The sequence below is a fragment of the Zophobas morio genome, unplaced genomic scaffold, assembly GCF_036711695.1.
Source record: "Zophobas morio isolate AGI-343-1 ecotype UQ-CSIRO unplaced genomic scaffold, CSIRO_AGI_Zmor_V1 ptg000014l, whole genome shotgun sequence".
Lineage (NCBI taxonomy): Eukaryota > Metazoa > Arthropoda > Insecta > Coleoptera > Tenebrionidae > Zophobas > Zophobas morio.
The window spans coordinates 20,834,797-20,851,615 of record NW_026972119.1 but is presented as its reverse complement, the minus strand read 5'-3'; the positions used below and the strand labels follow the sequence as shown (position 1 = coordinate 20,851,615).

Here is a 16,819-nt window from a genome sequence, read left to right as displayed (position 1 = left end):
GGTCGCATCGGCGTGCATTACCTCGAATAAAAGTCGGCCTTCCATAAATCTGTTGGCGGAATCGGCCAAAACGCGACTGCAACAAGTCTTGCCGATCATTTGCACTTCCCGTTTTAGTTTATGGGAGCCGAACCGTTCTGGGATGCAGCCGGTCTGTCGTGGAGTTATTTGCACCGCCGTTTATTATTTGTTTTGTCGCGATGCTTGCCCCCGTTATAGTCGGTAGTAGGTAGGTACCTACGTGCACGACAGCCGCACTAATTTATAACGTAAATACGGAGCCAGGCGGGGACTAGGAATTTTATGGCCTGACAGAACAAGGCGTGCGGTGGAGGACTTTTTCAAGACGAGGGGAAAGAATTTGGAGTAATACGATTTTTCGAAGAAGTTTCTCTGAGAGGGATCTTTACAGAGAAGGCCATTTTTGTAAGCATTAAAACCTAATGATTTGCCTCCAGATGTGACCGAAAAGGCATAAATAGTGATTGCAGACTTACTTCCGACCAAATCTTAACTTAAGAAACTTTTATCGAAAAAACAGTCATTTCCAAAGGTTGGGTAAATTTTGAAACACATTTTAATTCTCTGAATGCATGACATTCAGGGGACTCTTAGATTCTTTGAAATTCAAAAACAAAATAAAAAGGCCCTCGAGGTTCTTTCACACTACTTCAAAAACAAACAAAAATGGGTCCTTGAGATTCTTTCAAACTATTTCAAAAACCAGACGCAGAACACCCCAAGATTCATTCAAACTACTTTAATTAAAAAATTGGTCTAAAGAGTTTAGACAGTACTTCCCACGCTGTCGGAAACTTGACGACTGCATGCCTATTGTGTTTTTTTTTTCTCATTACATTTTTGTAGTGGGAATTTAAAAAAAAATTGCGATGACGTCATCAACATTTTTGCAAGGACACGTATATCAGTTGGGATAGATGTAGTGTAATACTAAGAATAAAATTATTATATTCTCAAATTTTCGGGAAAATGAATTGGGTCGTTTTGAATATTGATTTGTAATAATCAATAAAATAACGAAACAATTTACTCACGTATACGTATCAGAGGCAACTGAAAATCGTGTATGTATAAACATTCTTAATTTAAGATGACAGGCGTAACAGCATACGTGAGAGTCAAACAGAGAAACTGTAAACAAAACGACCATCGGTTTTATTGCTTCGACTTCCGCTTATTATATAAAACATTGCGTTTTATTTTAATTCTTGACGGTGAAATTCACAATTGGTTGATTATAAACATGTCTATTTCACATTCGCGGAACCAAGTGAGCGCATAAAACAAATGCAGGTCTGTAATGTTAAAGTCGATGTAAATAAGCGTGATACCCTTATGTTTCAACCGAGTTTTTCCTTTAACAAATTTTGTGTCTACCAAATTGGGTTGGTTGGGGTGTAATACTAATAATAAGTGTTGCCTTTAATTTAATCAATAAAATAAATTGACTTCATTAATTTTTTTAACCACCTCTTAAGAAAATCTAAAAAATATGAATGGAATGATAAATCACAAGTACAAACTCATCATATTTTTTGCATTTTAGATAGGATTTATTCGGCAAACTTTTGAGCTGACGTCATCAGTTTTTGTAGAAGATAACCAAATATATTTTGACTAAAAATTTATTATGCTCTTTATAACCTTAAAACATCTGCAAGATTTCAAAGCGTTCGGTTTTGTAGTTCCTGATTAAATCAATAAAATATATTTACGCATTCATTAATTTTTTTGAGTCACCCTGTATATGCAAATCGAAAAAATTTGAATGGAATGATAAATCACAAGAAGAGACTCACCATATTTTGTACATTTTAGATAGGATTTATTCAGCAAAATTTTGTGGTGACGTCATAAATTTTTTAGGGGGGACGACCAAATACGTTTTGATCAAAAATTTACCATGCTTATGATAATTTTAAAATATCTTCAAAATTTCGAAGCATTCGGTTATGTAGTTCCTGAGTAAATCAGTAAAATAAATTTACGCTTTCATTTATTTTCTTGAATCACCCTGTATATGCAAATCCAAAAAATATGAATGGAGTGATAGATCACAAGTACAGACTGATCATATTTTGTACATTTTAGATATGATTTATTCGGCAAACTTTCGAGCTGACGTCATCAAGTTTTTGGAGGGGATAAGCAAATATATTTTGACTAAACATTTATTATGCTCTTTATGACCTTAAAACATCTGCAAGATTTCAGAGCATTCGGTTTTGTAGTTCCTGATTAAATCAATAAAATATATTTACGCATTCATTAATTTTTTTGAGTCACCCTGTATATGCAAATCTAAAAAATATGAATGGAGTGATAGATCACAAGTACAGACTCATCATATTTTGTACATTTTAGATATGATTTATTCCACAAACTTTTGAGCTGACGTCATCAAGTTTTTGGAGGGGATAAGCAAATATTTTTTGACTAAAGATTTATGATGCTCTTTATAGCCTTAAAACATCTGCAACATTTCAAACCATTCTGGTTAGCAGATTAAAAATTAAATTTCAAAATGTTGTTTTATAATTTTGATTTTTTTTCCAAAAATCTGGACGTTTCGGGTGAAAAGTCGATTCAGAGTTGTAAACTACATGTGTAGGACTATGTTATTTTATACAATTGAAAACCCATTTACTATGTACAATTTTGAAGTGACGTCATCGCATTAGTGGTGGGGATGATTAGACAAATTTTGGTTAGCGTTATACCATCTACATGATATTCTTAATATAAGTACCAAATTTCACAACAATCGGTCGAGTACTTTCGGAGATTATCTGTCTAATAAAAATCCGGGACGGCAGACGGACAGACAGACGGACGGACAGACGGACAGACAGACGGAAATGGGAGACCTATTTCTTCGTCTTCTAGGGATCATGAAAGATCGAGAAAACGTAAAAGTAGAGAGTCGGCCGACGGACTCGATTACAATACTTCCTTTGCTTACGCTCGGGAAGTAAAAACAAAAGGGGTCCCCAATATTCTTTCAAACTACCTCAACAACAATACACAGAAAGATCCCCGAGATTTTTTCAAAGTACCAAAAGGGAAAATATCTTGGGCAGGGCGAATGGGACTATCTGGAAATCGGGAATTTTCCAGAGGCGCCAGCAGCCGTGGTATGTACATCGCACGCAAATGTTTTGAGCCTATGGGCGGATCATTTTTGCAGGTCGTCACCGAAGGAGGCGGTTCAAATCGTCCAAGGGCAGAATTTGTAGGTAGGCTCAAACTACAACGAAATTTACGTGTTGACCAATTTCTTACCCTGAATTAGTTTTAATTTTATAAATACTTACCCTGAATTAGTTTTAATTTTATAAATACCCTATCTAAAATGTTCAGAATATGATAAGTCTATACTTGTGATCTACCATTCCATTAATATTTTTTGGATTTGTTTATACGTACAGGGTGACTCAAAAAAAAATAATGACTGAGTCAATTTATTTTATTGAAGAAATCAAGAATTGCAAAACTGAATACTTTGAAATCTTGTCAATTAGTTAGAAAAAAAAACCTGTCCTGCTCTAATAACGTCGAGAATATGCTCAAAATCACAGTAATATTAGGTCTAATTGTGCCGACCATAGTTATAAAATTCACATTAAAGTAAATCACGGACAAAAATGTTCAGTTTATAAACTTCTTAATTTTGGTTTAAAGTTTATCAATCATATTTGACGCTTTATTTTATCCGTTCCATTTGTTATCCTTTACTGCGGTCTCTCTTGGGTCGAGGTGTAACACCGGACGGAACGTTCTTCGACCGATAGGATAATTTATTACTTCCGACATCTTTTCAGTGACAAATTTAATCTTTGCATACTTCAGCGTAGTTAGTGAACTCGTTGTGACCACTGAAATATACAAAGAGTAAATTTTGAAATGGAACGAAAGTCGAAGAATACTTTCAAAGCCACGATCAAAATGTATTTGCTTATCTTCGCCAAAAAATGCATGACGTCATCGTAAAATTTGATATGATGAGTCTATACCTGTGATTTATCATTGCAGTAATATTTTTTAGATTTACTTATACAGCCTGTCTCAAAAAAAGGTCACTTCGTTTTTGATTTTTCGTTTTATCGACCAACAGTTTCATAGAATTAGATTTTTCAGTTTCTATTTTTCTATCAACTTTTCGATTTTATTACTTTCTAATTTTCTGATTTTTCAAATTTGCGGTATTTTGATTTTTCGAGTTTTCAGTTTTTTCGTTTTTCAATTTTTTAATTTTTCGTTTTTTTGATTTTTTGATGTTTCGATTTTTTAATTTGCCATTCTTTCAATTTTCGATTTTTCGTCTTTCCATTTTTAGATTTTTTGATTATTCTGTTCGTCAGTTTTTAGACTTTGCATTTTTTTTTGCATTTTTCGATTATATTTTACTTTCCGATTTTTTTGATTTTTGAATTCTCGATTTTACGTTTTTAATTCTTCGATTTCCGATTTTTCAATTTTCCGGTTTTTTAATTATTCTATTCTCGATTTTTCGATTTTCCATTAATCATAACATTTTTCGATTTTTCGGTTGTTTTATTTTTCGACCTTCGATTTTTCAACTTTCGATTATTCGATTTTCCATTTTCTGCTTTTACGATTTTTCGATTTGTGGTTTTTCGATTTTTCTGTTTGTTTCAGTTTTTATGGTTCTGCAATTTGCAGCTTTTAGATTTCAATTTTGTTACTTTCCGATTTTCCACTTTTCGATTTTTTGATTTTTCAATTTTTAGGCCTTGCAATTTTTTTACTTTTCGCTTTTTCGAGTATTTGTTTCATCGAATTTTCGAGTTCTCGATTTTCGATTTTTCGGTTTTTCCATTTTCCGATGTTCGATTATCGATTTTCCATGTTTAGATATTTTTCGATTTTTTTTTATTTTTCGATTGTTCTGTTCGTCAGTTTTGAGACTTTGCAATTTTCACTTTTCCACTTTTCTATTATTTTAGTTTCGGATTATTCGATTTTTGAATTTTCGTTTTTTTTTTCATTTTTCGATTTCCGATTTTTTAATTTTTCGACTTTTCGGTTTTTTAATTTGTCGATTCTCGATATTCCGATTTTCGATTTTTCGATTTTCCAATCTTCGATTTTTCAATTTCCAGTTTTCGATTTTCCACTTTTTGATTTTACGATTTTTCGATTTTTCTGTTCGTCAGTTTTTAGGCTTTGCAATTTGTTTACTTTTCGATTTTTCGATTATTTTTTCCAGTTTTTTGATTTTTGAATTGTCGACTTTAAGAGTTTTCAATATTATGAATTTTCGAATTTTCGGTTTTCCTATTTTTCGATTTTTGATTTTTCCATTTTTCGGTTTTTTGATTTTTCAATTCTCGGTTTTTCAAACTTGCAAATTTTCGATTTTTCAGATTTGTGAATTTCCAGTTTTTCTATCGACCTACATATTAGATTCATTGAATTTTCGATTTCCGGTTTTTCCATTTTTAGATTTTTGATTTTCCAGTTTTGTATTTTCAGATTTTCTGTTTTTCGCATATCTGATTCATCAAATTTTCGATTTTTCGATATTTGATTTTCGAATTTTCGATTGTTCAGTTTTCCATTTTTCAGCTTTTAGACTTCAATTTTTTTACTTTTCGATTTTCCAAATTTTCGAGTTTCAATTTTTCATTTTTCGATTTTCTTTTTAAATCTTTGAATTTTTCGGTTTTGATTTTTCGAATTTTTGATTTTTAATTTTTCCATTCTTCGGTTTTTAGACTTCAATTTTCTTTCTTTTAAATTTTTCGATATTCTATTTTCCGCTTTTCAGAATTTTCGATTTTCAGTTTTCAGACTTTCGATGATTAGAATTTTAGATTCTTCAGTTTTATGATTTTTCGATTTTTAGAAAATTTGAGTAGTCGAATTTTCGATTTTTCAATTCATCGATTTTTCTATGTTCAATTTTTCAATTTAAATTTTGCAATTTTCAATTCGTCCATTGTCGATTTTTAGAATTTTCGGTTTTTCAATTTTTCCATTCTCAACTGTTAGACTAGATTTTGTTACTTTCCGATTTTTTGGTTTTCGATTTTCCAATTTTCAGAATTTTCAAGTTTCTTTATTCAGATTTTCCATTTTCCACTTTTTCGATTTTAGATTTTTCGAATCTTTGTTTTTCCAATTTTTTGCTTTTTCAATTTTTCTGTTCGTTTCAGTTTTTAGGCTTTGCAATTTTTTTTACTTTACTTATATATTTTGATTATTTTAATTTCCGATTTTTTTATTTTTGTTTTTGATTTTTTTAATTTTCAATATTACAAATTTTTACTTTTCGATTTTTTGGTTTTCCCGTTTTTCAATTTTCGATTTTTCGATTTTTGAGGTTTGTGAATTTCCACTTTTAGATCCACCTAGGTATTTATTCGGCAAAATTTTGAAATTTTTTGGAAGAAAAAGGTTTACCATGTTTATGATAATTTTAAAACATTTGCAAGATTTTAAAGCATCCGGTTTTGCAGAGTTAAAATTAAACTGCAAAATATTTTACATAATTTTCATCTTTTTTCCAAAAATCTGGGCGTTTCAGGTAAAAACTCAACCCGGATTCATAAACTACTCGTATAGAACTATGTTATTTTATACAATTTAAAACCCATTTACAATTTTGAGGTGACGTCAACACATTTTTGGTAGAGATGATTAGACAAAGCTTGGTTAGTGTTTTATCGTGTATATGAAATTCATAATACACATTTAAAATTTGACAACCATCGGTCTGGTAGTTTTGGAGACTATCTGTCTAACAAAAATCGAAAAAGACGGAAACGGAAGACTAATTTTTGGAGTTTTAACTCCTTTCTACGAGCTCGAACTTGGTGTCGGTGTCGATGTAGGTGTCGAGGACACCGACACCAGTTTGAACTGAGTCTGAACATAGGCATGTATCACCCCGCTATAGAAAGAGAGGGAGAAATAAACTATTTAATATACTATTTAATAAAATGTGTCGGTTTGACTGTTCCAACAACTAAATTAGGGACAACAAGTATTAAATGATACCGAAGGCGATAATGCTATGATTGAACAGTAATTTGTATTTTAAATCGAAAAAGTTATAAATAAATACTGCTCTAGCATTTGTAAATATTTACTTGTTACTTTAGTTGGTAAATTACACATTGTACATTAATTTTTGGAGTTCTAACTCGTTTCTTTTCGTATTATAGGACATATAGGATGACGCGCGCCGGAATAGGATGTCGAGTTCGACACCGACACCGACACCGATCTTAATTGAGTCTGAACATAGGCATGTAACGCCGCACTATATTTTTATACAATATTATTATAATAATTAGATATTTCCTATACCATGATAAATAAAAAAAGTATGTTTTATAATAAACAACAATTGACATGGATATTTACATTAATTAACCCAATCATCATCATTAATCATCATTTTGTTAAAAAATACAAATGCAACATATTTGTGATTTTTATTATTTTTTAAGAGAAAATTAATAACTTCGCCGCGTATGCGTGTTTAATTTTTTCATACTCTAGGGGACAACATTGTGACCCGTTACGTCTTATATTATTATAAAACGTTCTAATTTTTTGGGGGAAAATTTGGATGTCAAGGCGGATTCATAAACCACCAGGAGTATATGATTTTATATAAAATTTAGTAGCATTTATCAGGCACAATTTTCAGGTGACGTCAACGCAGACTTGACAGAGTTTAACTAGGGTCAATTTTTGAAATTCCGATGCGACTTTGCCACGTTACTCCAATTTAATTGAAATTTCTTACCAATGATAAGGTTAAAAAAAAATCGCAAAAGAGTTATTTTTAAAATCTGTGTTTACGAGAGAGATCAGTTACGAGTAAACCAACTGTCGATATTTGAGTTTTTTCAAATAGAACACCCTGTATTTTATTTATTTTTTGTTCTGATTCTTCTAGTATAACGATATGTGTCCTAAAAAAGTAAATAATCGCAATAACTATAAACTTTAAATATAGAAAAAACTTAACAAAATGAAAAGAGAACAAAAATAGAAAATAATATGCAGTAATAATATACAGGGTGCTCCATTTGAAAATAACTAAAAAGTCGATATCTGAAAATTGTAAAAATTATTTTTTTTATGAACACTGTTCTATTTCTAATAATAATTATTAATGACATATCGAGGGACGCGCGTTTAGTGACTCACCCTGTATACGTATAGAAGGGAGACCTATTGTTTCGTACTATAAGAGTCATCAGACATCGAAAAAACATGAAAGTAAAGTAAAAATTAGAAACAAATTCTATAATTCAAAATTGACATATACAGGGTGTCAAAACGGTGCATTAATCGTGAACTAGTGAGAACGTCAGAAAACCCATTTAGGGTAACCATTTGTGATTAATTTCAAATACACAAATTTAAGAAGAATGTTGTATATATTTTTACACATAAAAACTTTGTCCCAGAAATTAAGAAAATCAGACACGAAAGTTCTTTGATCAATAGTTTTTAAAATAATTATTGCACTTTTATAAAAATAAAACGTTTGAAAATTTTCGATTTTGCAGCTTTAAAGTTAAATCGTAAAATGTTGCTACACAATTTTGATTTTTTTTCCAAAAGTCTGGGCGCCTAGGGAAAACATCGAAACGGATCCATAAACCACAAATATATGAGTACGTTATTTTGTAAAATTTAAATATCATTCATCAAGCAAAAACTTTTTAAGTGCCTTGCTTTCATAAACGTATAAACAACTAAAAGAAGTACATTTTTTCATATATTTCAAATGAGACACTGTATTTTTATAAAATTTTAGCACTCCTCTCTAATTAATATTTTTTCATACCAGCTTTGTTGCCGTTTAACCGAACAATAATTTTAAAAAACGTATTAAGACAATTGGAAAATTCGAAATCTCCATCTTTAAATATGGCGGAGCTAAGAATTATGAAAGTAATATACTTGCCAAGATAAAACTGATTTTGGCAATTGACTTACACTATAAGAAAATACAGGGTGGGTGGGCGGGGTAGTATTTGCTAAGATAAGACTGATTTTGGCAGAGGACCTACTCTCTAAGAAAATAAAGGGTGGGTGGGCGGGACTAGTACTTGTTAAGATAATACTGATTTTAACAAATGAGCTACACTTTAGGCCCGGTTTTACAAATGCCTGGTTCAAAACGAGTTCAACTGAACTGAAATTCAACTGAACCGCAATTTTGGGTTATTTTCCATATTTTATGCGTAAACATCTTTTTCTTTTTTATAATTTTTGGCCATACAATTTTTTCGAAGTTGAGCTAAACATATTCTTTACAAAAAAGATTTTCAGTTTTGCTCCGGAGCCATCAACAAGCTATATTTTAAAATTCAGTTCGTTATAATCTATTTCCTAGAGTGTGGATTTTTTGACAATTTCGTCAAAAGTTAAATTTTTGACTTTTTTTAGAGCAACATCGAAAATCACAAAATGAATTTATTTTGTTGATTTCGATCTCCAGAAGTTTTTTGCAGCCTCATTTCTTCAAAAAATTCTACTATTTTTACAGAATTGCTAAAATGAAATGTGGAGAAAACTTGAGAAAATGTAAAAATCTTTTTTCTTAATATACATAGCCATCTTTTCGCAACAAGAAACTTAGAATATCGTTAAAATGGTACATTTTTGCAAAGAAATATGAATTTTGCAAAGAAGTCTATACATATTAATAAAAGAAAAAGGCAAAATGTAACACGTTTTTAATTTCCTGTAAAGAAATAAGTATTTTGCAGTTAAGCTCCGCCCTTTGGTTCACGGCGAATAAGAAAAATTCATCAGAATTGAGATGGGGTGGGTGGGCGGGGTTAATATTTTGTCTTTGTTTCTGAATAGACATTGTATTTGAATAACACGATATTCAAGAACATGTTTTTAATTTCTTGTAAAGAAATAAGTATTTTGCAGTTAAGCTCCGCCTCTTTGGTTCACGGCGAATAAGAAAAATCATCACAATTGAGACAGGGCGGGTGGGCGGGCTTTCATTTTGCTTTTTTGTTTTAATATGTATACCATTCTTTTCACAACATGAAACTTAAAACATGTTTAGAATGGAAAATTTGTATAAGTAAATATTGATTTTGCAATTAGGTTCCGCCCCATAATTGCAAAATCCATATGTACCATTTTAACCATGTTTTAAGTTTCTTGTTGTGAAAAGAAGGCTATGTATATTAAGAAAAAAAAGGCAAAATGAAGCCCCGCCCTCCCCCCCTATCTCAATTCTGATGATTTTTTTTATTCGTCCTGAGCTCAAAGGGGCGGAGTTTAACTGCAAAATACTTATTTCTTTATAATAAATTAACAACATGTTTTTGCGTATCGTGTTGTTCAAAGAATACTACGTAAATTAAGAAAAATAGGCAAAATATAAGTTAATTATATTATGACTACTCATATTAGAAAGAAAAAAGGCAAAATATAAACCCCACCCGCCCGCCCTGTCTCAATTGTGATGATTTTTTTATTCGTCGTGAGCCAAGAGGGCGGAGCTTAATTGCAAAATCCTTAATTGTCTAAAAGAAATTACCATGTAAGACATGTTTTTGAATTCAAAAAATACTATGTATATTAAAAATTAAAGCCAGGTTGAGACCGGGGTGGATGGGCGGGGCTTATCTTTTGGCTTTCTTTCATATAGTTTGCTTTAAACAACACGATTACTCAAGAACTTGATTCACACAGCACGACTTACGACTGGTGGAAAAAACCATCACAATTGCGATAGGGTGGGTGGGCGGGGCTTATATTGGGCTTTTTTTTCTTGATATACGTAGTCCTCTGTTTTAAATTTTTGTTGTGAAAGGATGACTCCATATATTAAGAAAAAAAGGCGAAATATTATTTTTAAATACTTAGATTTTTTAATTGTTCAACCTTTGGATTTATCAATTTTTCCATTTTTAACTTAATATTTACAAAAAAATGTAAGTATATATGTGAAGAATCCTGAACAAGAAAGTCGTGGTGTCTGATATAATTTTCGTCCTTTTTAATAAGAAATCTAAATCTGAAAAAATATATAGGGTGTTACATTACAAACGCAAAAGGATTAAAAAAAAACTTAGGAAACACATCTTTTATCAAAAGATTCGGCCTGGATTAGAGATAGTTTGTCAAAAAAATATTTTATTTGAATTCAAAATTTGAAAATATATCTCGTGAGCGCCAGCGAGGCATAAATTTAATTTAATAATTTGCAAGTTCACAATTTGAATTTTTAATTCAGTTTCAAGGATAAAATTTTTCAAACAAAGAATATTTAATTATCTTTTTTTTAATGTAAACGTTCACTTAATTTCCGATTTTGAAGAATAATGTATAACGATTCCAAAATTGACTTATTTTCACTTTCAACCACAATGTTTCCCTAATATAAAATAATCCTCAAACAAAACCTAACAGTTTAAATTAAAAAAAAAAACGCGTTGTTTTCTAAAATAACTAGTCAGAAACGAGGTCGAAGATCGACCAAAGTAACCCTGGCAAGTTTGAATTAGTTCACTCAATGAATAGTCCAGTAGATCGCTGCTACAATGCTCAAACAAACGATAGTTCAAATTCGTTTTTTGTTGCTTTAAACCCAGAACGTAACTAATGATGCAACTATTACGAAGCGAAACGAGCTTTTATATTCAAGCAACCACACAAAAAGTAGCTTCATATTTTACTATTTACAAAACGCCAGCAATGGCAGCTTATTGACACCGTATTTTACAGTAAGCTATATCTCGTGACAGGATAAGTCATTCAATAATATAAACGTCGGCATGAGTGAAGCACAATCACGATATTAAAGCTACGACTGCTGTAAGGATCTTGAAATTGCTCGTGATAAAAATTTACAAAATCTGGTATGAAGTATAGACGAATCAGTAGAAAGCATACTTTCAACAACGTTAAAAATTGTTAAACAGACGTAGCTTAATCCAATTAGTCCTTCCAATGCGTCGTGCCAACCTGAATTGATTCGTTGTCAATACAAGTCAGATTAATTTGTCCAATGAAATGTGTGCATTTAATTTGGATTAAATACAACGACTTACAAATTCTGGAGCTGACAATGTTCACAGGTGAATTTTTAATAAGTGACAAGTAGCTTAAATTGTCATGTCAACTGACAAATAATAGTGTCGATAATTTCACTCCAATGTAAACATATCCAATAGAAATGTCAAATTTGTCAGGTTGCAATTGGATAAACGGGAAAGTAAAACTACAGTGAACATTCAAATTCTTGCCTTACCTGGCAACGCTAACAACATTTCTGGAAGCAAAAATGAATAAACTAACCTATTTTCCGTAAAAATAAATATTAATAACCCGCGGAAACTTAAGATTTCACAGTACCAACAAGACACCCAATTATAACTGCAAACGGTAAAGTTAGCAAACTACTTAAAATGCAGTGGCGATGAATAATTAAAAGTATAAGTAGTTTCAACCAGAACTTAATTCGTGTGAGTGAAATCGGGAATTCACTTGCAGCAGTTATCAAGAATAAATCACAATCTGTTAAAGTTTAATAGAACTTTTCAATGAAATAATGGTACGCCACTGGTGCTTTTAAACTAAACACCAAAACCCACAGTTTTAAATAACGAGTGCTGTATCTGTGGTTGCACTTAATCGAACTGGCTACAAAACGTTGTTTTATGGTGGTGATGCCGAACACAAACCGCACAAACGGGCTTATTTCTTTGCGGTTAGCAGCTTTAGTGGTGTCATATAATCCTACAGTATTTGGTTTCCTATTCATGTATATTCAGAGCGAATAAATTATCCTTGGTGGTATTTTAATCAAAGAAACTAAAGCGTCTTTTTTCAACTCCAACATTTGAACTACCTCAAGGGTCGAATTTAGAGCTGATGCCGTTTTAGTTGTTTGCAAACGACATCAACAATAACATTAATAATGGTTTCACGGGCCCGATTTAGACGGTCCGGCCATTTTTCACAGGCGCATTAATCACTTCGAGTCCGTCCAGCGCTCGTTCTAAAAATTCATATCATTTTAGAACAAAGCCTGTTAGAGAAGGCTATGATCAATCACTTTTCCAAGTAAATTCAATTTGAGCTCACCATAGGCTAGGAGATGCATCAGTAGTGATTTAACAAGGGGTTGACGTTGCTGTTAATCTTGTCCAGGCTAACGTCGACACAGAATTAAATAAGAACTGTTTTTTTATTTTTGCAGACTCGAATTTTGCCTCTGTGTAGTGTATGCAAAACTGATGCCATTTAATATGTAGGCTATCCATAATGCACCCATAACCGGTATGCATGTCATTCTATAAATTTTGATTAACCTTCTACCATGCTTACTATAATCTTAAAACGTTTTCAAAAATTTAGAGCATCCAGTTTTGCAGTCAGATATATGTGGAACACAACTAATATGCAAACAAAAATTTGTTTTTATCCTTGTCCACTTTACTTTAAGTGTTTAAGGATTATGGAAACCCGTAGTGAGGAGGTGGAGCAATCTAATCAAAATTAGTCATTTGTCAATATTAAAAAAATATAGATCTGAACAATTTTTCACGTTTGATGACATTTTGGACATCTTTTATGTGAATAATGTACAAATTTGAGAAAATATAAATACGATTTACCTAGCAATATTTTTAGGTGACGTCATCAAATTGTTGTTGGGGAATAGAAAATTTATAGAACCATAAAGTCTAGTTTTGAAACGATTTTTTAACGTTTATTAAAGCTAAAAAAGGTCAACTTTGTTAATCACTTCTAACTCCTGCAAAGGATTGCGCTCAAATCGAATTAAAATCTCCGTTATTCAATTTAATCCCAATCAACAAGCATCACTTTGAAGCGCTGCGAAGTGTTTCGAAACACGTGCAATGTTTCCGGTCGTGCAAATTCCGCGAAAGTCCCATTTGTTCCGGACCCAACTGTCCCACATCTATGTGCAGATTGCATATCTAAAGACCACCCCACGACCAGAACGCTAATTCCGGTAAACTCCGCTTTCAAACCTCACCAATCTGAGCGCACTCGTCCCCGCAGCGGAAGGACCTGCATACGATTCGCATTACCGCGAGGATATTACCTATTTTCGAGAGAAGGATGTCCGGATGGCTCTCAGTGGAAGGCCGAGGTCTGCAAACGCGTCGGTTAGTCGTCGAAATCGAAAACAGCTAGGGGTACTTGCCATGCACGTCGGCGGCGGCGGCGGCGGCAGACGTCGCGTGCTTATCGGCGGCGGCGACTTCTTGTTCCTTCGGCGTCGGTGATCATGTGTGTGGCGGTGAGTTGTTGATCGCGGGTCGTTTTCTTCCTGGAGCAGAACTCCGATCGACACTCGGGATAAGCGCGTTAGTACAGGATAGATTTTAGGGCTGACGGACAGGGAGGTGGGTGCCGAGCAAGAACCGCACAGAAGCAATGCCCAGAGAGGACTGAGCGACGAGATTCGCGAAATGTAGGGATGCTGCGCCGTCCTTCCTGATAGCACTGTCCTTTTTCATCGACATCACGTCGAAAATATCAAAGGCACGACTGAACTACATACACCAACAACTGGCTCGTTTTTTATGTAACGAGGCTTCGCGCGACGTGCGGGAATAAACCATACGGATGGAGGTAGTTTTTACCATTGTACCATTGACCAGAAGACGCTGTTATTATTATTACTGTTATTATTAGTAAATACGCCACGCGGCAGGTTTTCACACAATTATAGACTAGAATGAAACAAAAGAGGCTTAGTTAGTGTTCAACATAATTAATATTATTATTATTAAGTTCATTATAGTTCAACTCAATTGAAATATAAGGGTGTGTAGATAAGAAGGTAAATACAGTCGATTTAAACTGAGCTATTTTCAGCAGCTGCAGTTACTACCATCCTCATAACAAGGGACGCTTAATCAGTTGTTAATTTTAATACAGGGTGATTCACAAGCAATTATGAACCCAACATTTATAGACGTGTTTATTTACTTAACTAATTCTACAAAACTTGGCTAACTTCATGTGTTTTTACATAATCAGCGATCTCAATCTTCGTTACAATTTGCATAAAAGTTAGATATTTTTCTAAATTTTCAGCAGAATTTGTTTTCCTTTGACAGAACTTTTAGCATCACACGATGTTTAAAGAGAATATTTAAAATAAAAAAATTAAGGGAGTTTCATTTTTAAATCTTTTTCTACATTTTCGCTTTGTAATACTTACTTCGCTGGCAAATTTAAGCTCTTGGTACCCCGTATTTTTTGTATCTTGCAGATTTCACATACTGTCCACGGGGTATCTTCCAGTCGTTTATACAATTGCTCTTCAAGATCAATCCAATGGTCTCTAATCTAGTTATACTTGTTTTTAAGATGGTAAAATGGGTTTTTATGAGTAAAATTATGTTTGAGATGTCATGTTGGAAATACCACTGTGGTGTTAGATTCCAAAATAACGTAACCCAGTCATTTCTTATATTCGGATCTTCGATGATGTATTTTCTGTAATTCTTGGTATTGATTACTTGGTTTTGAATAGCAAACACAAATCCTTCTATTTCGGCATACATAATTGATTTTTTTAACCAAATCAATGACATCTTCTTGAATGAGTTTCCTCTAAGTCTTTGTAGAATTTTCCATGTAGTTGTTTTTGTTTTATCCCATTTATTATTTCGTCTATCGTGTGGGGGGTGTGGATTTCTTCGGTGTTCGACAGATTTAAGTGTGTGTGGTTCAAATCTGCTCTTGTGATGGTGCGAAACATTTCATTTCTTTCTGCTTGTTTCAAGAAATACTTCTTCAGATTTGAGATTTGTCTCTGATATAAGTTTTCTAGGTTCTAGAAACCCCTTCTTCCATTTTGTCTTGGTAATGAGAATCTTTCAATCGACGATTTTGGATGATGTCTTCTATACTGTGTGAAAATTTTCCTTGTTGCGATGTTTAAATTTTCAAGATCAGTTTTGGACCATTTAATGACTCCAAAAGAATATGTTAGCAGTGGAACGCAGAATGTATTTACTGCTTTCATTAATTTTTTTTCCATTTAACTGTGTCTTCAATATTAATTTTAATCTCGCTAGGTATTGATCTTTCAACTGTGTCTTCGTTTTGGTATGATTGATGTGGGAGGATTGACAGAAACCCAGATATTTGTATGTATCATTTCGTTCTTGGGCTTCGATTATTTCGTTATTCTGGGTTATATGTGGTACTTGGTGTTGGACGCCTTTTCTGATTGCTTGGGTCTTCCATTTCTCAATACCAAAACGAATACCAATATCACCGGAAAACAGTTCAGTCAGATTTAATAGGTTTGTTAACTGATTTTGTGTACTTGCATATATTTTTATGTCATCCATATACAGCAACTGACTTATTCTGTTTTCTCTTTGTTTGTTAATTCTTATATTGAGCCCATAATTGCAGCTGTTCAGGATATCGGAGAGGGGATTTATTGCTAAGCAGAACCATAACGGACTAAGAGAATCACCTTGAAAAATTCCTCTTCGGATCATTATTGGATCTGACTGAATTGTTTGTTCATTTAAGGTTATTTGGAGGGTGGTCTTCCAAAATTCCATGGAACATTTGAGAAAAGTACAGATTTTAGTATCAATTTTGTATAAGTCTAGAATTTTGCATAGCCAGGAATGAGGCACAGAATCGTAAGCTTTCTTATAATAAAAAAAAGCAGTATATATGTTTCGGTTTTCTTTTCTAGCTTGTTCACGGATGATGGAATCTATGATTAATTGCTCTTTGCAACCAAAGGATCCTTTAATACATCCTTTCT

General features: G+C 32.7%; 2 protein-coding genes across 7 annotated transcripts in view; one reads left to right on the top strand and one right to left on the bottom strand.

The window, feature by feature from the left end:
* The window catches only part of Mub (mushroom-body expressed), a 312,827-nt gene extending 298,355 nt beyond the window's left edge, over positions 1 to 14,472 (bottom strand). For 4 of the 6 annotated variants that reach the window (XM_064055548.1, XM_064055551.1, XM_064055552.1 and 1 more), the window contains exons 1-2: positions 14,219 to 14,472; positions 14,117 to 14,166 (exon numbers count right to left, since the gene is read on the bottom strand). The gene's annotated coding sequence lies outside the window, so the exon portion shown is untranslated. The remainder of the gene's footprint in view (positions 1 to 14,116; positions 14,167 to 14,218) is intronic. The other 2 variants (XM_064055554.1, XM_064055555.1) reach the window with 1 other exon arrangement.
* Positions 1 to 16,819, top strand: part of LOC135128626 (fatty acid-binding protein homolog 5-like) — a 118,127-nt gene that overhangs the window by 51,185 nt on the left and 50,123 nt on the right. The gene's annotated exons all lie outside the window — the stretch shown is intronic.